The 24,315-nt window shown below is 35.2% G+C and overlaps 1 long non-coding RNA gene across 3 annotated transcripts; it reads left to right on the top strand.

Moving 5' to 3' along the window:
* Positions 1 to 1,874: 1,874 nt before the first annotated feature.
* On the top strand, positions 1,875 to 23,483 carry LOC124386826. Of its 3 annotated transcripts, none has more exons than XR_006926025.1 (3): positions 1,875 to 2,159; positions 2,411 to 2,483; positions 23,440 to 23,483. It is a non-coding gene; the product is annotated as an uncharacterized LOC124386826 (long non-coding RNA). The 3 variants fall into 3 exon arrangements; XR_006926022.1 differs by lacking the exon at positions 23,440 to 23,483 and adding an exon at positions 2,687 to 2,703; XR_006926027.1 differs by lacking the exon at positions 23,440 to 23,483 and adding an exon at positions 2,636 to 2,651.
* Positions 23,484 to 24,315: the final 832 nt, after the last annotated feature.

Genomic DNA, 24,315 nt, shown 5'->3' on the forward strand with positions numbered 1-24,315 from the left:
GCAGGAGTGATGAAACTAAGCAGTATAAATATGGCTTGGAAAAAAACCTAAACAAAGGATGTTGGATTAATGCCTGGATGACAGCTTTGATACTGGTTGTGTTCTCCTTAAAACATGAGAACTGGCAGTCATTTATACTTTTTGAAGGCATCCTGCCTGTCATTCCTCTAAGTAAGCCTCCTCATTTGCAGTACAAAACATATATCTAGCATAGCAGCTACAGTAAAAGATGTTAAAAAAAGCTAAAGAGTGGTACTGGTAGTGTACACCAGGAAAATCCACACAGAGAAACTGATGCATGCATAAATGTTAACAAATTATTATAAACTATTAAGGTATGTTACTATTCAACACTTAACAGAAGTAAAGGAGTAATCTGAACCAGAGAATATCTCCAGGATATAGATAAAACGTAAATAGCATCTGAACTAAAACTGAGCTAAAATGTAACAAATGTAAAAAGAATCCTCATCAAAAAAGTGAATCAAACTGTCAAATCCTTACAAAATTAATAATCAATGTTGTGTGTAGCATCAAGGATGAGATTTGAGCCCTTTTCGTTTGCAGTGGTGAAGAGCAGGTTAATGGACAAGAACAAACTCCCTTCGTTTGTATTAGTAAGAAACTTTGAGAAGAACCAGACTCAAAAAGAGAAACAAACTTCTTTTAATGCTCTGATTGAACAGCATTTGTATTCATTATTCTGATTTGTGATGAGAGTATGGAGCAGGTTGAGAAGAGCCTGGAGAGGTGGAGGTACGTGCTGGAGGGAAGGGGAATGAAAGTCAGTAGGAGTAAGACAGAGTATATGTATGTGAATGAGAGGGAGGGCATAGGAGTGGTGCGGTTGCAGGGAGAAGAGGTGGAGAAGGTGGAGGAGTTAAGGTACCTGGGGTCAACAGTGCAAAGTAATGGAGAGTGTGTTAGAAAAGTGGGTGGTGAAGAGTGGCAGGAGTAATTTGTGATAAAAGGGTATATGCAAGAATGAAAGGGAAAGTTTATAGGACTGTGGTGAGACCTGCAATGTTGTATGGTTTAGAGACAGTGACATTGAGTAAAAGACAGGAGGTGGAGCTGGAGGTAGCAGAGCTGAAGATGTTGAGGTTTTCGTTGGGAGTGACGAGGATGGACAGGATTAGAAAAAGTTTATTATAGGGACAGCGCATGTAGGACGTTTTGGTGACAAGGTGAGAAAGAATTAATTGAGATGGTTTGTACATGTGCAGAGGAGGGACATGGGGTATATCGGTAAGAGAATGCAGAGGATGAAGCCGCCAGGAAGGAGGAAAAGAGGAAGACCAATAAGGAGGTTTATGGATGTGGTGAGGGAAGACATGCAGGTAGTTGGTTTGAAAGAGGCAGATGTAGAGGACAATGGGGTATGGAGACGAATGATTCAATGTGGCGACTCCTAATGGGAGAAGCCAAAAGAAGAACATTGTATTCATTATAAAAATTGTGTAAAATATATTTTGCTAGGGGTTGCATGTATAAAACCATGGTGATGCCACAACCCTGTGGCTGTAATTAAAGAGAATAAAATTGGTGAAGAAAAAATTAAGGAGAAAATGGGATTATTTTTGTTCTTTCATGTCACATTCACATACTCATCATTTTGAATTTCTCGGTGTGCATAGTTGGTTTTCATTCAAATAAGTCAGTTTTGCTGTTTTGTGAACAAGTCAGTATGTAGGTATATCTATTTTATCATTACGTTCTTTCATAGTGAAGAGTGAAGAGAAGATTTTAAGACAGTATAATGTGTTTTCTCCACTAGTTCAACAGATGGCATTGTAGTTTTATACATCACTCTAAACAGTTCCACAGCCGGTAGACAATCACCAAGATTGCTAGTACACCTTCTCCCCCCCGTGGGGACCCGGGGTAGAATAGGTCCCCAGCACCCCCTTGCTGATCGTAAGAGGCGACAAATGGGGCAACTCTTTTACCGCCAGCTGCAACCCGTTACTGTTTCTGTTACTAATGTGTTTGGCTGCGGCTTCTCCAGATTCTCACAGTGCTTTGTCTCAGACTTCACATAGATGGGCATTGGAAAAGGCCAATTCCAAACAATCGGCTAGACAAGTCAAGTTAATTTCTATAGCGCTTTTCACAACAGACATTGTCTCAAAGCAGTTTTGCAGAATTTAACAACTAAGGTAAACAATGTTTAAATTTATTTCTGTTATTGCAGCTGTTAATGTTTGTTTTGTTCCTCTGATAACGTTTAGAGAATGAATGAGTTTACTAACATGTTGCTTGTCCTCTAGACGTGGTTGTGTATACAGTCATTTGTAATATCTATTAAAAATGTTCTGTATTTCGTATTGTTTATAGTATAGAATTTTAGAATTGAAATCCTGTATTTTATATATTGTGTTATCTGCTTGTTGCTTTTGTAATCTCCTAGCCAGAAGTTTTGTTGATTTAGGCCTGCTTCATAGTATTTCTGTTTGTGAAAACCATCTTTCTTTCAGTCTCCTGTGAGTATAACATATTTATTTCATTTCTAATTTTCTTTTTTTCATTCAGTAGAGTTTTTTGTTCCTTTTTATTTTTTATATTTCTAGATCTTTCAGTAAATTGCTGAGATTGATTAATTTTAGTTGTTTAAATTTTTTTTTCATGGTCACAGAAGGACAAGATTCTCCTCTAATGACTGCTTTTAATGTGTCCCATACTATAGCATAGTCGACTTCCCCGTTATCATTTTCTTCAAGGTATATTTTAATATCTTCCTTCATCTGGGTTTGAAATTGTGGGTTATTTATTACACTTGTGTTTAACCTTCACCGTGTCCTGCCTGAGAGATTATGACTATGTATGGTACAAGTGAAAGGTGTGTGATCAGACAGCTCGATAGATACATTATCACAACTCTGTATTTTATGACGTTTTCTCTTTAAAATATAAAAATAATCTATACTCGAGTATACATCATGAGAATATGAATAAAATGTGTAATCACGACCTGATCGATAAAAGTCCCTTCAAAGATCTAGTAAGCCCATTAAAACCAAGCAGATGTAGAGGACGGGGGTATAGAGGCTGATGATCCGCTGTGGCGACCTTCAGTGGGAGCAGCCGAAAGAAGAACATTGTATTCATTATAAAAATTGTGTAAAATTACTTTTGCCCTGTTGCTAGGGGTTGCATGTTTATAACCACGGTGATATCACAACCCTGGGGCTGGAATTGAAGAGAATAAAATTGGTGAAGAAAAAATTAAGGAGAAAATGGGGGTTATTTTTGTTCTTTGATCAAGTAAGTGCCATTACCTAATACTGGAATACTGTGCATTCACATACTCATCATTTAGAATTACTCGGTGTGCATAGTTTGTTTTCATTTAAATAAGTCATTTTTGCTGCTTTATACAAGTCAGTATGTAGGAATATATATTTTATCATTGTTTATTCATAGTGAAGACTTTTAAAAGTATATGTCGCATCTTACGATCTTACGACTCGTTTGCCATGTTAGCAAATATCCCTGTTAAAGTCTGTTAACATCCAGAACTACACAGTAGTAAAGTAGTAATCTGAATCAGAGAATAAGTATAAAATTGAAGTATATGAATAAAGTTGAAATAGTGATGACTATGAAACCTAAGCTTTTCCTGTCAGCATTTTCATCCCAAACCCACTGAGATGTTTAAAAAATTTGGCCATGGCTTTGCCAGTTGGGGAAAAAATAAATCAACCTATTGGAAAACATGGACTAGTCTGTACAAGACCATTGAAATGTCACAACTGTTTGGCAGGGAGTCAGATTTTGAGATTCTGTTGTGATAAGTGAACAAAACTGTGTGTATGTGTTAGTTTCTTTTGCTTGTGGCTGATCTGTGTCACAGTCTCATGCATCACACAGATCTGGCAAATGGATGCATACTGAAAGTGAAACCTAGTGTTAAATATTTGCTAATGTAATGCTGATGGATGAAAAGGTTAGGAAATGTTATCACAATTAATATTTTGTATCATGATGAATATTTACAATCTGCCTCATATGTCGCATAAATACTACAGACACATAAATACCTGTTTAATAATGACATGTTTTTATTTAAATACCACAGTTTTTATGCTTTGTTTACAAGATAGTATGTTAGTATATATATATATATATATATATATATATATATATATATATATATATATATATATATATATATATATATATTTTTTTTTTTTTGTCACTGTGTTCATAGTGAAGGCATTTAAGACATTGTGTTTTCCCAACTCGTCCAACAGATGGCAGTGTAGTTTATACATTACTCTGATCAGTTCCACAGTGGATATCCAACCACCATTCTTTTTAATTGGAATGCCAGTACACCTACAACCAGTTAAATGTGAAATTCCCAGGAGATCATCTATTAATGTAGATGTTTGGTGTAGGTATACTGTAGCATAATTTAAATTGAATTCACTGATTTAATATTTTTTTCATGATTAGATGCACAAGAGAAAGGAAGTGTGGCCATAAGTACTCTTTTTAGGTTCTAGGTTTGCTGAACCTGTAACACAAATTCTTCAAGGCTCTTGATCGAAGGATATTTCAGGGGGTCTGAAATAATTTCTAATTACTCTATCCCATTTCCATTTGTTTGAAACTAAAAATAATGGTAATAAATCATTAAAACGATAGATAGATAGATCGATAGATCGATCACCTGGAAATATATGTTGGATTACATATGTTAATTAGAGGTTTACTCTGAGCTGCATAAAAATAATCCATAACATTGGGTAATGACATACAGTACCTCCTTCCTCCTTTGGGAGCTGTAATGCTTTTATTTTGACCCTGGGTTTTATTACCTGCCAAAGAAATCTGGAAATTATTTTATTTCATTCGGACCATTGTTTTAAATTAATCTCATCAGGGAGAGCCTGAAATAGATAGATATATCGTGGAAGAATATTCATCCTTAAATATTCAATTCTGTGATTAAGACCAAGGAGAGAGATCAAGTTCCAACCTTTAGCTTTTGCCAAGAGTGGATCAAAGTTTATCTCTGCTAATGTTGACGTTTTCGGTAAATATATTCCTAAATTTTTCAATGATTTCTGATCCAAAGTTGAGTATAATTTCTCTCTAATATGTTTAAGTGGTATATAATTAAAAGCCAATATTTGTATTTTCTGTATATTTAACTTATATCCTGCATATATCCCAACATGTTTTGATGAACAATAGGTTCATTAAATCTGGAAATGAGTTATTGGGTTCTCTTAAATAAATCAAAATATCATCAGCATATAATGCTTCTTTGTGCTCTTCTCCATTCATGCGAATGCCTTTGATGTTTTCAGTTTGTCTAATCCATTGTGCTCTATATAAATCTCAAAGAATAATGGTAAAAATGGGCACACTGTTTTGAGCCACGTTCTAATATTATGGTTTCTGAAAGATAAACATTTAATTTTTACCCGGGCAGATGGTTTACTGTATAGTGTATTAATGCACCTAATAACATTTTATGCACAACAAATCTTTCAAGAGTTTTATATAAAAAAAAGGCCAATTGTTCGGTGTGCATAGTTTTTCATTCAAATAAGTCAGTTTTGCTGCTTTGTATACAACTCAGTATGTATGTATATCTATTTTATCATTACGTTCTTTAATAGTGAAGAGTGAAGAGAAGCTTTTAAGACAGTATAATGTGTTTTCTCCACTAGTCTAACAGATTGCAGTGTAGCTTTATACATCACTCTGATCAGTTCCACAGCTGGTATACAATCACCAGGAATGCTAGTACACCTTCACTGTTATCATTTTCTTCAAGGAATATTTTTATATCTTCCTTCATCTGGGTTTGAAATTGTGGGTTATTTAATACACTTGTGTTTAACCTCCACCGTGTCCTGCCTGGGAGATTATGACTATGTATGGTACAAGTGAAAGGTGTGTGATCAGACAGCTCGATAGATACATTATCACAACTCTGTATTCTATGACCATCTTTCTTTAAAATAAAAAAATAATCTATCTTTGAATATACATCATGAGAATATGAATAAAATGTGTAATCACGACCTGATCGATAAAAGTCTCTCCAAAGATCTAGTATTTCCAATTCCACCATTAAAACATGAATTTTTCTATGTTCTGATGAGGTTATTGTTTTTTTTAATGAATTGGCTTTTGGGTTAAGGCGAATATTCCAGTCTTTACTACGTATAACAATTACTTTCTAATGATCTGAATGTTTTTTATAATCGTTTTAATAGTCATGATTTTAGACAGGAATTGGCAGTGTTTAATAATGTTGCTCCAGAACAGAATAGGGTTAATGTTGATAAGGATATGGTTTTAAAACTTTTTCGAGGTGTAAGAGAGAGGAAAAGTCCCGGCTGGTATTGGGGGCCGTATTCTTAGAAATTGTGCGGAACAACTTGCAAATATTTTTTGTTTCATTTTTAAAATGTCATTGAGTCTCCATAAGGATCCCTGTCTTTGGAAAGAGTCTATTATTGTACCTGTTCCTAAGAATAAGGCACCAAAATCGTTAAATGAGTACAGGTCAGTAGCACTTCTCTGATAATGAAAACATTTGAGAGGATTGTGAAGGACGCGCTTTTGACCATGGTACAGGCAAATTTAGATCCGCTTCAGTTTGCCTATAGGTCAGACAGGGGTGTTGATGATGCGATATGTGCTCTATTAAACATGCTGCAGGCGCAAAAACTTTTGTACGTTTGGTTTTTATTGATTTTCATCAGCCTTTAATTGTATTCAACCTCATATCCTAGCAGATAGTTTAAAGAGTGTTCATAACATTGATTCTGAATTGATAAGTTGGCTGATGGTGAACAGTGTTTTGTCTGATGTACTTTTTTCCTCTACTGGGTCACCACAAGGGTGTGTTCTTTCACCTCTTTTATTTGTGCTTTATACTAATGAGTGTCGTACACAACTTGAGAGGCGCCATATCATTAAGTTTGCTGATGATTCAGTGATCGTTTCCCTCCTTAATAATGAGGATTCTGTTTACGGTTCTGTATTGGTAGATTTTACTGATTGGTGTAAACTGTCCTTTTTGGACATTAATGTATTAAAAACTAAAGAGATGATTGTAGATTTTAGGAAGAATCGTACAGCCATCTCTCCTGTGGTTATTAATGATCATGCTGTTGAGATTGTACATCATTTTAAATTTCTCTGTACTATAATAGATGAAAAGCTGACTTTTGGGGCTCATGTGGATGCTGTTTGTAAAAAATCCCACCAGCGTATGTATTTTTTACGGAAACTCTGTGGTTTTAACGTAGATAGCACTTTTATGAAAATGTTTTATTCTTGTTTTAATGAGTCAGTTATTACTTTTACATTTGTGTGTTGGTATGGATCGCTTAATCTGAAAAATAGAAATAGACTTCAGGGTATTGTTAAAGTGTGTGGTAAGATTGTCGGCACCAACCTGATGGATTTAAACAGTGTGTATAAAGCAAGGACTCTGAGGAAGGCCTGGTTAATGTTAAAAGATTCCAGCCATCCGTTGCAGAATCTTTTTATGTTGTTACCTTCTTCACGTAGATATTTTTTACTGCTTTGCAGGACAAATATATTTAAAAATTCTTTTGTACCAGTTGGTATTGGGTTTTTAAATACTTAGATTTTTTTTCTTTCTTTTTTTTTTTTCTTTTTTTTAAATGTATTCATTTATTTATTTATTTATTATAATTTTTTTTTCACCTCTTCTCTCTGTACTGTTTGTTGCTGTGTGTTTGGGATTGTATGGATTCTGCTGGCTGTGAAACAAATTGCCCCTCGGGGATAATAAAGTTGACCTAACCTAACCTAACCTAATCTTCTATCATAAAGTAAAAATATTTTCTTATAAAAACAAAAAATCATTCCCAGGGGGGCATAGACATTACATATTGTTATGGTTGTCATCTATTTTCCCTGGGATTATTATATATCCTCCTCCTTTGTCCAAAACCTCTGAAAGTTGCTCGAACGATTCTTTTTGTGATTTTAAGGTTAGTACACGTCTTCTATGTCCAGACGTATACGATGAAAAATATCTCTCGAACATCCATTAATTTTTCATGTTCCACTGGGGTGAGATGTGTCTCTTGTAGGAGCACAATCTGAACTTTTTCCATTTTTATTTTTGACAATATTTGACTTCTATTAGCCGGGTTTAAAATCTTATTCATATTGAAAGTAATATGTTTAAGCATGTGTCTATTCATAATCTTCCATAGATACCTACATTTAAAGGGAACTATTTTTAACAAAACACCACCGTAACGAATAGGTGTTGAGGCTCGTTTCAAAAAATCCTACCAGGATTTTAGCATTGACTAAAAGACAGGAGGCAGAGCTGGAGGTAGCAGAGCTGAAGATGTGATTTTTTTTTTTTTTGGGGAGTAACGAGGATGGACAGGCCTAGACATGAGTTGATTAGAGGTACAGCGCAAGGAGGTCTTTTGGAGAGAAGAGCGATTGAGATGGTTTAGTCATGTGCACATGGGGTATATCAGTAGAAGAAGGATGGAGCCGCAATCTTCCTTTACCGAAGAGATGTACAAAAGTATAGTTTATGTGATGCATTAAAGTGAAATTAAAGACACAGGTGTATAATAATAATAATAATAATAATTATTATTATTATTTTGCATTGTGGTGCTTAAAACCTGATATAAACACATTGTTCCATTTCGTTTCCTAAACTGTGTCAGTAAATGTGCCACTGTGTTGTTTTTTGTTATATATTTAGAATATTTTATAGATATAATTATTAACTTTATTATATAAATATTAGTAGTTAATTTTTTTTAGTAATAAAAATGTTGTAGTAAATTTAATAACAGACAACTGATAAATTATAAGCATCTAATAATTATAGGAACCAACGGCAAATATAATAAGGTATGCAAATAGATTAGATATGTCTAATAAACCTTTCTCTTAAATAAAGTAGGAGATGGATTGCACCATTTGGGCTGAAATAGAAAGCTGAGTTTATGCCAGGCCTTCTTGCCCAACTTTATAATTGCACAATATGGTATTAACTGTTAAAAAAAAAAAAAAAAAAATTGTAAAGTTACTTTTGCCCTATTGCTCGGGATTGCCACAACTCTCTGGGGTTGTAACTGAACAGAGCAAAATTGGTAGTGATGCTCTCTGACTGAAAAATCACAGCAACAAAAGCCAATTGCAGGTTTCTGAAAGCTCATACCTGCAGAAGACTGCAGATAATGCTTTCCTCTAAATGTGTGTTATGACTAGGTTTTATTTTATTTATCAATTAGGAAGAACAGTACAACATCTACAAGCCTCCTCCCCAACGTAGGGACTCAGTTTGGCATCTACCAGAAGTGCAAAATGTAGCAATCGTGCAGATAAACAAGGTTATAAGGTTATGGCATTTAAAATATGTGCAAGCTGAATAAACAAGCCCACTATATATATAGTATATATACACCTTACTGTAGTTTGATGGTGGATAGAAAAAAGCTGTCCCTGAACCTGCTGGGTTTGGTGCGTATGTTCCTGTATCTCCTTCTTGATGGAAGGAGATTAAACAATTTATGACTGGGCCCGGTCCAACCATTTGGCTACTCAGGTTAGCTTAGTTAGCAAGTTAGTGTTAGCTTCGGATCCGTTGGCTAATATAATCTTCTAGTCCTATTTGCCTGAGTATATCATCCCTGTATCCTTGGTGCATAACTAGTCAGTTTTGCTGCTTTGTAAACAAGTCAGTATGTAGTTATATCTATTTTATCATTACGTTCTTTCATAGTAAAGAGTAAGGAGAAGCTTTTAAGACAGTATAATGTGTTTTCTCCACTAGTCCAACAGATTGCAGTGTAGTTTTATACATCACTCTGATCAGTTCCACAGCTGGTATACAATCACCAGGAATGCTAGTACACCTACACCGTTATCATTTTCTTCAAGAAATATTTTTATATCTTCCTTTATCTGGGTTTGAAATTGTACCTAGTACACCTTCACCCCCCCGTGGGGACCCGGGGTAGAATAGGTCCCCAGCACCCCCTTGCTGATCGTAAGAGGCGACAAATGGGGCAACTCTTTTACCGCCAGCTGCAACCCGTTACTGTTTCTGTTACTAATGTGTTTGGCTGCGGCTTCTCCAGATTCTCACAGTGCTTTGTCTCAGACTTCACATAGATGGGCATTGGAAAAGGCCAATTCCAAACAATCGGCTAGACAAGTCAAGTTAATTTTTATAGCGCTTTTCACAACAGACATTGTCTCAAAGCAGCTTTGCAGAATTTAACAATTAAGGTGAACAATGTTTAAATTTATTTCTGTTACTGCAGCTGTTAATGTTTGTTTTGTTCCTCTGATAACGTTTAGAGAATGAATGAGTTTACTAACATGTTGCTTGTCCTCTAGACGTGGTTGTGTATACAGTCATTTGTAATATCTATTATGTTCTGTATTTATAGTATAGAATTTTAGAATTGAAATCCTGTATTTTATATATTGTATTATCTGCTTGTTGCTTTTGTAATCTCCTAGCCAGAAGTTTTGTTGATTTAGAGCCTGCTTTATAGTATTTCTGTTTTGTGAAAACCATCTTTCTTTCAGTCTCCTGTGAGTATAACATATTTATTTCGTTTCAAATTTTCTTTATTTTATTCTTTTTTGTTCCTTTTTATGTTTTATGTTTTCAGATCTTTCAGTAAATTGCTGAGATTGATTAATTTTAGTTCTTAAAAAAGTTTTTTCATGGGCACAGAAGGACAAGATTCTCCCCCTAATGACTGCTTTTAATGTGTCCCATACTATAGCATAGTCGACTTCCCCGTTATCATTTTCTTCAAGGTATATTTTTATATCTTCCTTCATCTGGGTTTGAAATTGTGGGTTATTAATACACTTGTGTTTAACCTCCACCGTGTCCTGCCTGAGAGATTATGACTATGTATGGTACAAGTGAAAAGTGTGTGAACAGACAGCTCGATAGATACATTATCACAACTCTGTATTTTATGACGTCCTCTCTTTAAAATTTAAAAATAATCTATACTCGAATATACATCATGAGAATATGAATAAAATGTGTAATCACGACCTGATCGATAAAAGTCCCTCCAAAGATCTAGTATGCCCAGTTCCACCATTGAAACATGAATTTGTCTATGTAATGATGTGGTTATTGTTTTTTTGATGCATTGACTTTTGGGTTAAGGCGAATATTACAGTCTTCAGCATGTATAACAATTACTTTAACTTTTATCATAAAGTTGAATATTTTCCTATAAAAACAAAAATCACTCCCAGGGGGGCATAGACATTACATATTGTTATGGTTGTCAACTATTTTCCCTGAGACTATCATATATCTTCCTTCTTTGTCCGAGATCTCTGAAAGTAGTTCGAATGATATTAGGATTGCCACACCTCTTCTACATCCAGACTTGTACGATGACAAATTTATCTTCGAAAATCCCCTCCTCTTAAATTTTTCATGTTCCACTGGTGTGAGATGTGTCTCTTGTAGGAGCACAATCTGAGCATTTTCCCTTTTTATTTTTGACAATATTTGACTTCTATTAGCCGGGTTTAAAATTTTATTCACATTGAAAGTAATATGTTTAAGCATGTGTCTATTCATAATCTTCCATAGATACCTACATTTAAAAGGAACTATTTTGAACAAAACACCACCGTAACGAATAGGAACAGCCGTCCCTGGTGTTGAGGCTCGTTTCAAAACGCCCTTGTAGGGCTTCACACAGTTAAAGCCCCTGCTAGGGTAAGTCCCACATTGTGCCGAACATGGGGCCCTGTGTAGTCGCATACTAGTTCAAGTTTAAAATTATGATAATGATAAAATAATAATGAAATAATAGTAAAACATATAGTGGACAACTTTCCAATCAACAAGTCCTTGGGCTTTGGTTCTAATGCACGGAGTGCTCACTCAACCCCAAGTTCTTTATCACTGGGCAAGTCCAATGTTCTTTTTAACAGTTTCTCCAGAAAGCCAATCATATCCGTACCTCCTTATCTTCGGGTATTCCATAAATCCTTGAATTGTCTCTGCGTGCATGGCCCTCCTGATCAAATAGTTTAGCTTCTAGATCAGTCTGGCATTGTATTAGGCGCCTGATTAGCATTGATGTTGCTTGACATGTTACGTTTCATCAGTCCTTGTCTCTGCCTCCTCCAATCTGTCATTAGTTCTCTTCAATTCTTGCTTAATATCAGAGAGCTGTAACTTATTTTCCTTTCTGAACTCCTTGAGTTTGTTGAGAATACATCTCAGCCTAACTTCGGAGCCATCTTCCTCAGGTGGAGATGAGCTTGACAAGCTACTACTGCTCCTTTACCTTCCTTCAGAGTCATTTTCTGTCATGCTCATGGTTGTTCTACTTCTAGTAGTAACCCCTTTCTTAATTATTATGCATAATATTAACTAGTGTTTACAAAACTGTCATACTCTTGGTGGCGTAACCGGATTTAGAGGTTGTTTATCCTCAAAGTCTAAAATGTTCATGAGGTGTTAGGAGTATTAGAGAAAGAAAAGAGTGCAGGTAGGATGGACTGGGTGGAGAAGAGTGGCAGGACTGATCTGGGATAGAAGAGTATCTGTAAGAGTGAAAAGGAAAGTTTAAAAGGCTGTGTTGAGACCTGCTATGTTGTATGGTTTAGAGACTGTGGCATATTGACTAAAAGACAGGGCTCGGCAGGGCTGGTGGTAGCAGAGTTGAAGATGTGTTAAAGATGTTTTTTTTTTTTGGGAGTGATGAGGATGGACACGCCTAGAAATGGATAATGGGTAACCTAGAGGATTTTTGTGGCTCTGTGCATCCCCTTGTTAGATTCCAAGGTTGGAGGGGAGCAGGAGTGATGAAACTAAGCTATACAAATATAGCTTGGAAAAAAACCTAAACAAAGGATGTTGGATTAAAGCCTGGATTGCAGCTTTGATACTGGTTGTGTTTCCCTCAAAAACATGAGAACTGGCAGGGATTTATACTTTTGGAAGGCATCCTTCCAAGATGTAACAAATGTAAATGAATCCTTATTAAAAAAGTTAATCAGACCATCAAAACTGGCGTTTATATTCTGATATATATATCCCTTACTTACTTAATTAATAATTAGTGTCATGTGTAGCATCAAGGATGAGCTTTGAGCCCTTTTTGTTTGCAGTGGTGATGGACAGGTTAATGGATGAGAAAAAACTCCCTTTGTTTGTATTAGGAAGAAACTTTGAGAAGAACCAGACTCAAAAAGGGAACCAAACTTATTTTAATGCTCCGATTGAACAGCATAACATTGTATTAATTGTAAAAATTTGGTACAATTACTTTTGCCTTGTTGGTAGAGGTTGCATGTTTTAAACCATGGTGATGCCACAACCCTCTGGGGCTGGAATTAAATAAAATAAAATTGGTGAAGAAAATTCACAAATTTTTTTGATCCAGTAAGTGCCATGACCTAATCCTGGAATACTGTTTGAATATTGTTTAGAATTGTTCGGTGGCATAGTTTGTCATTCAAATAAGTCATTGTATACAAGTCAGTATGTAGGTATATCTATTTTTTCATTGTTATTTCATAGTGAAGAGTGAAGAGAAGCTTTTAAGACAGTATAATGTGTTTTCTCCACTAGTCCAATAGATGGCAGTGTATCTTTATACATTACTCTGATCAGTTCCACAGTCGATATCCAACCACCAGTCTATTTAATTGGAACACCAGTACACCTACAACCAGTTGTGTGTGAAATTCTCAGATAAGAAGTTTGTAAAACCTTTTCAACATTTATCTACATCTAATAATAAAGATGGTGGGTGGAAGTATACTATAGCATTATTTAAATGTAATTCACTGATTTAATTTATTTAATAATTCAAAATGTTACATCGGCAATCTGATTAGATGCACAAGAGAATGGAAGTGTGGCCATAAGTGCTGGAATCAATTAATCAGCTCGCTCTGTGCGAATAGTACAATTTACAATTTGCTCTGCTGACTGTTCTCACACACACTGCTGTACAAAGATTACGGCCTGAAGGGAGGAAAGACGTGTCTTATCTCATCATCTTTTTTTAAAGGCATGCTAGTTGGAGACAGATTCTGTTGTGATAAGTGAACAAAACTGTAAGTATTTGTGGACGTAGAGAATAGGAAGTCAACTGTCTATGAAGTGAGAAGCTTCTCATTTTACTAATGCTTGCGGTTAATGAAACAGATTAATTTACTTATGTTTTTTTTTTATGAAACTGCATATTTTCCATCTGCTTCAGCGTACAGATACTTTCCACTAATTGACATCATGATAGAAGAACAAAATTAACTTATTTATATGTATGTTTGTTTATCCCTGATGAGCAATGCTGGGTCGACTATGGGAAGGAAAATAACTCTTAGAAATCTTGAGACTCTGAAGGGGAACCCATTCCCATTTGGGTGACAGTAAAAATGTGGTAATGAATCATTATAACAGACAGACAGACAGACAGACAGACAGACAGACAGACAGACAGACAGACAGACAGACAGACAGACAGACAGAGATGGATAGAAAGAAAGAACTTAGATAGATGGATAGAACTTGGATAGTTGAATAGAACTTGGATAGTTGAATAGATAGATAGAACTTGGGTGGATGGATGGATAGATCTTGGATAGATGGATAGAAATAAGTTGGATGGATGAATGGATAGATAGATGGATAGGTGAATGGATATATAGATAGAACTTGAAAGATAGATAGACCTAGGTAGGTAGGTAGATGGATAGATAGATGGATAGATGGATGGATTAGATGGATTGGATAGGTAGATGGATAGATGGATTAGACAGAGATGGATAGATGGATTAGGTAGGTAGATGGATGGATGGATGGATGGATGGATGGATGGATGGATGGATGGATGGATGGATGGATGGATGGATGGATGGATAGATAGATAGATAGATAGATAGATAGATAGATAGATAGATAGATAGATAGATAGATAGATAGATAGATGCAGAACAGCCTCGCTTTTTTCGTTAGTGGGGGTGATCGTCTCTTTCACTGTGAAGACAGTTGCTTAGTCTCAAGGTCATACTCATACACCCATGTTTTGTCACCGAAATGATGCTATCCACGGCACACTGACGGAGGTCTTTGCAGACTTTGACGCTGTGTTTCTTCTGCTCCTGGGTCAGCAGCCTGGGGAAGAACTTGTCAGCAACAAGGTGAACATCAGGTGTGTTCAAATCACACCTGATGATTGCCGGGACTGTTCTGTATGACACACCCACAATGGCAGCAATGTTGTGGATTGTTCTCTGATTATTATCATGCACATTTTTTTCCTATGGTTTCAACAGTTTTCAAATTTCTGAGCTCGTTGAAGGTCTTCCTGGTTTCTCGTCGTCTTCCAGTGATGTTCCTCTGCTCTTATTGCTGTAAATTTGCCGAATAATGTCAAACGTCTCAGGCAGATTTGCCCAGTTTCATCCCAGGATTTCATATTTGCTCTTTGTACTAACTTGCTGTCTATTATGAAATCACAGACGTGGGAATGCATGTGGTCAGAATAGCACTAGTTACACTGCTCTCAATGTACACAGCCTGACTTATGAAGGTCAATGCTTCCTATGACTGTGCATGCAGCCTTCTGCTGCAATCTGTGTTGGAAAAATAGTCTTGAAACTTTTTAATTCTACCTCGTATCATGAGCACAGGAGTGCGTGATAAGTAGTTTCTTCTCTACAGTCTTCTACAGTTAGTTTGAGTTGGAGCCACAACAGTAGCCTGGTCCTCTTGTGCTAAAAATAAAAATATGACTTTAAATATGGCTCAAAAATATGACTTCATTAACCATTGATAAGTAAAAGCAAAATAGAGTTTATTGTAGCATAACCACAAACAGCATTAACGCACATACCTGACATGTCAAAGATCTAAACAACCCATAGATGATCTCAACATTTGGTCATTGTAGATTCAAAATCTGCTCCTTCATGCCAGAGCCATTAAAGGTTCAATAATGGAGAAACAGCATGTGTAGATTATTTTAAATATGGATTTAAAGGTTGTTTTCTATTTTTTAATTCTTCATCTTGTAATGTAGCAACAACAGTGTAGTAATAAAAAACATAAAAAAAATTCTAGAATGTCTACATAGTACAAATGAAAAGATCTAACAATTATTTATATATATATATATATATATATATATATATATATATATATATATATATATATATATATATATAATATAAATGTTTTTTATAAAATTCTGGTCTAAGACAATTTCGCATGTTCAACCCACTTAGACCAGAATTTTATAAAAAAAAAAAAAAAAACACTTTTCTTAAGACGTAAGGAGAAAGTAATAATTTTCATTATATAGATGTTGTTTACAATATTCATCCAATCTTATATTGTTGGGGGTTTAGTAAGCAACCAGTGCCTTATAAGCACTTTTTTACCTGCAGACATTAGAATGCCAAATAAATATTTATCAGGTCGTGTTCTTGAAAGTCAACTTTCCCTATAAATAGTGCAGAAAAGTGCAAAGCAAGTACTGTATTAAGAATGCTTTCCACTGCCTTTTGAATCTCTGTCCAAAAAAGTTTTATCACTGGGCATTCCCAGAGCATATGCCAATAATCAGTGTCCTGAAACCTGCAGTTTCTCCAACATTTGGTGTCACCCCCAAAAATATGAGCTTTCTGTTTCAGTGTGATAAAGAATCTAACGACGCACTTCCACGCGAATTACCGCTATATATGAGTGCATTCTATTCCTCATGTGATATTTGGAAATTATCCTCTTTTCTCCCATCTTTAGTCTGTACAGTCGTCTGTAGAGTGAGATTTCCTTGTTTTAATGCCTTTATAAAATTTGGATATGACCCCCTTATTTAGATCATCTTGGTAAGCACCAATAAATATCCGTTCTACTGGGTCGTCAAGATCTGTTTTATTCTTAATGTTTTGTTCAAAATAATTACGTATTTGAAGGTAACTATAAAAGTCAGATTTCTCAGGAGAGTAATCCATTTTTCAAACTTTCAAAGTCTTTTAGGTTTCCCTTTTCTGTAATAGAGTAAAATGTTGTTCTTTCTTTTGAGACCCAGGATTTGAATTTTTTTTCAGGGTTGTATGCACACAACTGGAATATTTCAATATCTTTCCACCTGGAATTATATGTTGGATTACATATGTTAATTAGAGGTTTACTCTGAGCTGCATAAAAATAATCCCTAACATTGGGTAATGACATACAGTACCTCCTTCCTCCTTTGGGAGCTGTAATGCTTTTATTTTGACCCTGGGTTTTATTACCTGCCAAAGAAATCTGGAAATTATTTTATTTCATTCAGACCATTGTTTTAAATGAATCTCATCAGGGAGAGCGTAAAATGGATAGATATATCGTGGAAGAGTTTACATCCTTAAAGATTCAATTCTGTGACTAAGACCAAGGTCTTTTTTAAATTTTAGCTTTTGCCAAAAGTGGATCAAAGTTTATCCCTACTAATGTTACTTTTGGTAAATATATTCCTAAATCTTTTAATGATTTCTGATCCAAAGTTGAGTATAATTTCTCTCATATGTTTTAGTGGTATATAATTAAAAGCCAATATTTGTATTTTCTGTATATTTAACTTATATCCTGCATATATACCAACATTTTCTAATAGGTTCATTAAATCTGGAATCTACATTATCACAACTCTGTATTCTATGACCATCTTTCTTTAAAATAAAAAAAATAAAAAAATAATCTATCTTTGAGTATACATCATGAGAATATGAATAAAATGTGTAATCACGACCTGATCGATAAAAGTCTCTCCAAAGATCTAGTATTTCCAATTCCACCATTAAAACATGAATTTTTCTTTGTTCTGATGTGGTTATTGTTTTTTTAATGAATCGGCTTTTGGGTTAAGGCGAATATTCCAGTCTTCACTACGTATAACAATTACTTTCTAATGATCTGAATGTTTTTTATAATCGTTTTAATAGTCATGATTTTAGTCAGGAATTGGCAGTGTTTAATAATGTTGCTCCGGAACAGAATAGGGTTAATGTTGATAAGGATATGGTTTTAAAACTTTTTCGAGGTGTAAGAGAGAGGAAAAGTCCTGGCCCGGATGGTATTGGGGGCCATTGTGCGGAACAACTTGCAGATATTTATTTATTTATTTATTTTAATAAATTTATTTTAATTGTGTTCTTTCACCTCTTTTATTTGTGCTTTATACTAATGAGTGTCGTACACAACTTGAGAGGCGCCATATCATTAAGTTTGCTGATGATTCAGTGATCGTTTCCCTCCTTAATAATGAGGATTCTGTTTACGGTTCTGTATTGGTAGATTTTACTGATTGTTGTAAACTGTCCTTTTTGGACATTAATGTATTAAAAACTAAAGAGATGATTGTAGATTTTAGGAAGAATCGTACAGCCATCTCTCCTGTGGTTATTAATGATCATGCTGTTGAGATTGTACATCATTTTAAATTTCTCTGTACTATAATAGATGAAAAGCTGACTTTTGGGGCTCATGTGGATGCTGTTTGTAAAAAATCCCACCAGCGTATGTATTTTTTACGGAAACTCTGTGGTTTTAACGTAGATAGCACTTTTATGAAAATGTTTTATTCTTGTTTTAATGAGTCAGTTATTACTTTTACATTTGTGTGTTGGTATGGATCGCTTAATCTGAAAAATAGAAATAGACTTCAGGGTATTGTTAAAGTGTGTGGTAAGATTGTCGGCACCAACCTGATGGATTTAAACAGTGTGTATAAAGCAAGGACTCTGAGGAAGGCCGAGTGTTAAGAGATTCCAGCCATCCGTTGCAGAATCTTTTTATGTTGTTACCTTCTTCACGTAGATATTTTTTACCGCTTTGCAGGACAAATAGATTTAAAAATTCTTTTGTACCAGTTGCTATTGGGTTTTTAAATATTCAAATTTTTTTTTCTGTCTTTTTTTTTTTCTTCTTTTTTTTCTTTTTTTCAAAAATTTATTTTTTTATTTTATTTATTTATTTTTTTTCCCCTCTTCTCTCTGTACTGTTCGCTGCTGTGTGTTTGGGATTGTATGGATTCTGCTGGCTGTGAAACAAATTGCCCCTCATGGACAATAAAGGTGACCTAACCTAATCTTCTATCATAAAGTCAAATATTTTCTAATAAAAACAAAAAATCACTCCCAGGGGGGCATAGACATTACATATTGTTATGGTTGTCATCTTTTTCCCTGGGATTATTATATATCTTCCTCTTTTGTCCAAAACCTCTAAAAGTTGCTCGAATAATTCTTTTTGTGATTTTAAGGTTAGTACACATCTTCTATGTCCAGACGTATATGATGAAAAATAAATCTCTCCAACATCCATACATTTTTCATGTTCCACTGGGGTGAGATGTGTCTCTTGTAGGAGCACAATCTGAACTTTTTCCCTTTTTATTTTTGACAATATTTGACTTCTATTAGCCGGGTTTAAAATCTTATTCATATTGAAAGTAATATGTTTAAGCATGTGTCTATTCATAATCTTCCATAGATACCTACATTTAAAGGGAACTATTTTTAACAAAACACCACCTTAACGAATAGGTGTTGAGGCTTGTTTCAAAAAAGCCTGGTAGGGATTTACATGGTCAAAGCCTGCTTTAGGGAAAATCCCACAATGTCCAAAATCTTCATGAGGTGTTCGGAGTATTAGAGAAGTGTTTGAGAAGTGAAGAGAAGAGTGCAGGCAGAGTGGAGTGGGTGGAGAAGAGTGGCAGGATTGGGATAGAAGGGTATCTGCAAGAGTGAAAAGGAAAGTTTATAGGACTGTGGTGAGACCTGCGATGTTGTATAGTTTAGAGACAATGGCATTGACTAAAAGACAGGAGGCAGAACTGAAGGTGTGATTTTTTTTTTTTGGGAGTAACGAGGATGGACAGGCCTAGACATGAGTTGATGAGAGGTACAGCGCAAGTAGGATGTTTTGGAGAGAAAGTAAAATAATAATAATAATAATAATAATAATTATTATTATTATTATTATTGTAATTGCTTTAGCATATTAAACTGAGTTTTGATACATTGCAAATTAAATTACATTATAAGTGTGCATGTGTTGATAAATTGTTTGTTTTGCATTGTGGTGCTTAAAACCTGATATAAACACATTGTTCCATTTCGTTTCCTAAACTGTGTCAGTAAATGTGCCACTGTGTTGTTTTTTGTTATATATTTAGAATATTTTATAGATATAATTATCAACTTTATTATATAAATATTAGTAGTTAATTTTTTTAGTAACAAAAATGTTGTAGTAAATTTAATAGACAACTGATAAATTATAAGCATCTAATAATTATAGGAACCAACGGAAAATATAATAGGGTATGCAAATAGATTAGATATGTCTAATAAACCTTTCTCTTAAATAAAGTAGGACATGGATTGCACCATTTGGGCTGAAATAGAAAGCTGAGTTTATGCCAGGCCTTCTTGCCCAACTTTATAATTGCACAATATGGTATTAACTGTAAATAAAAAATTGTAAAGTTACTTTTGCCCTATTGCTAGGGATTGCCTCAACTCTCTGGGGCTGTAACTAAACAGAGCAAAATTGGTAGTGATGCTCTCCGACTGAAAAATCACAGCAACAAAAGCCAATTGCAGGTTTCTGAAAACTCATACCTGCAGAAGACTGCAGATAATGCTTTCCTCTGAGTGTGTTATGACTAGATTTTATTTTATTTATCAATTAGGAAGAACAGTACAACATCTACAAGCCCCCTCCGCAACGTAGGGACTCAGTTTGGCATCTACCAGAAGTGAAAAATTTAGCAATAGTGCAGATAAACAAGGTTATAAGGTTATGGCATTTAAAATATGTACAAGCTGAATAAACAAGCCCACTATATATATAGTATATATACACCTTACTGTAGTTTGATGGTGGATGGAAAAAAGCTGTCCCTGAACCTGCTGGGTTTGGTGCGTATGTTCCTGTATCTCCTTCTTGATGGAAGGAGATTAAACAATTTGTGACTGGGCCCGGTCCAACCATTTGGCTACTCAGGTTAGCTTAGTTAGCAAGTTAGTGTTAGCTTTGGATTTGTTTGTTAATATGATCTTCTAGTCCTATTTGCCTGAGTATATCATCCCTGTATCCTTGGTGCATAACTAGAGGATTTTCGTGGCTCTGTGCATCCCCATGTTAGATTCTAAGGTGGGAGGGGAGCAGGAGTGATGAAACTAAGCAATATAAATATGGCTTGGAAAAAAACTAAACAAAGGATGTTGGATTAATGCCTGGATGACAGCTTTGATACTGGTTGTGTTCCCCTTAAAACACGAGAACTGGCAGGCATTTATATTTTTTGAAAGCATCCTGCCTGTCATTCCTCTAAGTAAGCCTCCTCATTTGCAGTACAAAACATATATCTAGCATTGCAGCTACAGTAAAAGATGTTAAAAAAAGCTAAAGAGTGGTACTGGTAGTGTACACCAGGAAAATCCACACAGAGAAACTGATGCATGCATACTTATTAACAAATTATTATAAACTATTAAGGTATGTTACTATCCAACACTAAACAGACATAAAGGAGTAATCTGAACCAGAGAATATCTCCATGATATGGATAAAGCTTAAATAGTGTCTGAAATAAAACAGCTGAAAATGTAACAAATGTTAAAAGAATCCTGATCAAAAAAGTGAATCAAACCGTCAAAGCTGCTATTTATATTCTGATATATAATCCTTACAAAATTAATAATCAATGTTGTGTGTAGCATCAAGGATGAGATTTAAACCCTTTTCGTTTGCAGTGGTGATGAACAGGTTATTGGACAAGAACAAACTTTCTTCGTTTGTATTAGTAAGAAACTTTGAGAAGAACCAGACTTTAAAAGGGAACCAAACTTCTTTTAATGCTCTGATTGAACAGCATAACATTGTATTCATTATTGTGATTTGTGCTGAGAGTAGGGAGCAGGTTGAGAAGAACCTGGAGAGGTGGAGGTACACTGAAAAGAAGGGGAATGAAAGTCAATAGGAGTAAGACAGAGTACATGTATGTGAATGAGAGGGAGGGCATAGGAGTGGTGCGGTTGCAGGGAGAAGAGGTGGAGAAGGTGGAGGAGTTAAGGTACCTGGGGTCAACAGTGCAAAGTAATGGAGAGTGTGTTAGAAAAGTGGGTGGTGAAGAGTGGCAGGAGTAATTTGTGATAAAAGGGTATATGCAAGAATGAAAGGGAAAGTTTATAGGACTGTGGTGAGACCTGCAATGTTGTATGGTTTAGAGACAGTGACATTGAGTAAAAGACAGGAGGTGGAGCTGGAGGTAGCAGAGCTGAAGATGTTGAGGTTTTCGTTGGGAGTGACGAGGATGGACAGGATTAGAAAAAAGTTTATTATAGGGACAGCGCATATAGGACGTTTTGGTGACAAGGTGAGAAAGAATTGATTGAGATGGTTTGGACATGTGCAGAGGAGGGACATGGGGTATATTGGTAAGAGAATGCAGAGGATGAAGCCGCCAGGAAGGAGGAAAAGAGGAAGACTAATGAGGAGGTTTATGGATGTGGTGAGGGAAGACATGCAGGCAGTTGGTTTAAAAGAGGCAGTTTTGAAAGAGGCAGATGTAGAGGACAATGGGGTATGGAGATGAATGATCCAATGTGGCGACTCCTAATGGGAGAAGCCGAAAGAAGAACATTGTATTCATTATAAAAATTGTGTAAAATTTATTTTTCCCTGTTGCTAGGGGTTGCATGTATAAAACCATGGTGATGCCACAACCCTGTGGCTGTAATTAAAGAGAATAAAATTGGTGAAGAAAAAATTAAGGAGAAAATGGGATTATTTTTGTTCTTTCATGTCGCATTCACATACTCATCATTTTGAATTTCTTGGTGTGCATAGTTGGTTTTCATTCAAATAAGTCAGTTTCGCTGCTTTGTGAACAAGTCAGTATGTAGGTATATCTATTTTATCATTACGTTCTTTTATAGTGAAGAGTCAAGAGAAGCTTTTAAAACAGTATAATGTGTTTTCTCCACTAGTTCAACAGAGGGCAGTGTAGTTTTATACATCACTCTGATCAGTTCCACAGCCGGTAGAGAATCACCAGGAATGCTAGTATAATTATAGTATAATTATAGTAATTATAGTATAGAATTTTAGAATTGAAATCCTGTATTTTATATATTGTATTATCTGCTTGTTGCTTTTGTAATCTCCTAGCCAGAAGTTTTGTTGATTTAGAGCCTGCTTTATAGTATTTCTGTTTTGTGAAAACCATCTTTCTTTCAGTCTCCTGTGAGTATAACATATTTATTTCTTTTCTAATTTTCTTTTTTTTCATTCAGTAGAGTTTTTTGTTCCTTTTTATTTTTTATGTTTTCAGATCTTTCAGTAAATTGCTGAGATTGATTAGTTTTAGTTGTTTAAATTTTTTTTCATGGTCACAGAAGGACAAGATTCTCCCTCTAATGACTGCTTTTAATGTGTCCCATATTATAGCATAGTCGACTTCCCCGTTATCATTTTCTTCAAGGTATATTTTAATATCTTCCTTCATCTGGGTTTGAAATTGTGGGTTATTAATACACTTGTGTTTAACCTCCACTGTGTCCTGCCTGAGAGATTATGACCATGTATGGTACAAGTGAAAGGTGTGTGATCAGACAGCTCGATAGATACATTATCACAACTCTGTATTCTATGACCATCTTTCTTTATAATATAAAAATAATCTATCCTTGAGTATACATCATGAGAATATGAATAAAATGTGTAATCACGACCTGATCGATAAAAGTCCCTCCAAAGTTCTAGTAAGCCCAGTTCCACTATTAAAACCAAGCAGATGTAGAGGACGGGGGTATAGAGGCTGATGATCCGTTGTGGCGACCTTTAATGGGAGCAGCCGAAGAAGAACATTGTATTCATTATAAAAATTGTGTAAAATTACTTTTGCCCTGTTGCTAGTGGTTTCATGTTTATAACCACGGTGATATCACAACCCTGGGGCTGGAATTGAAGAGAATAAAATTGGTGAAGAAAAAATTGAGGAGAAAATGGGGGTTATTTTTGTCCTTTGATCAAGTAAGTGCCATTACAAGATCTTACGATCTTACGACTCGTTTGCCATGTTAGCAAATATCCCTGTTAAAGTCTGTTAACATCCAGAACTACACAGTAGTAAAGTAGTAATCTGAATCAGAGAATAAGTATAAAATTGAAGTATATGGATAAAGCTGAATTAGTGATGACTATGAAACCTAAGCTTTTCCTGTCAGCATTTTCATCCCAAACCCACTGAGATGTTTTAAAAATTTGGCCAT

The sequence above is a fragment of the Silurus meridionalis genome, chromosome 1 (genome assembly GCF_014805685.1).
Source record: "Silurus meridionalis isolate SWU-2019-XX chromosome 1, ASM1480568v1, whole genome shotgun sequence".
Classification (NCBI taxonomy): Eukaryota; Metazoa; Chordata; class Actinopteri; order Siluriformes; family Siluridae; genus Silurus; species Silurus meridionalis.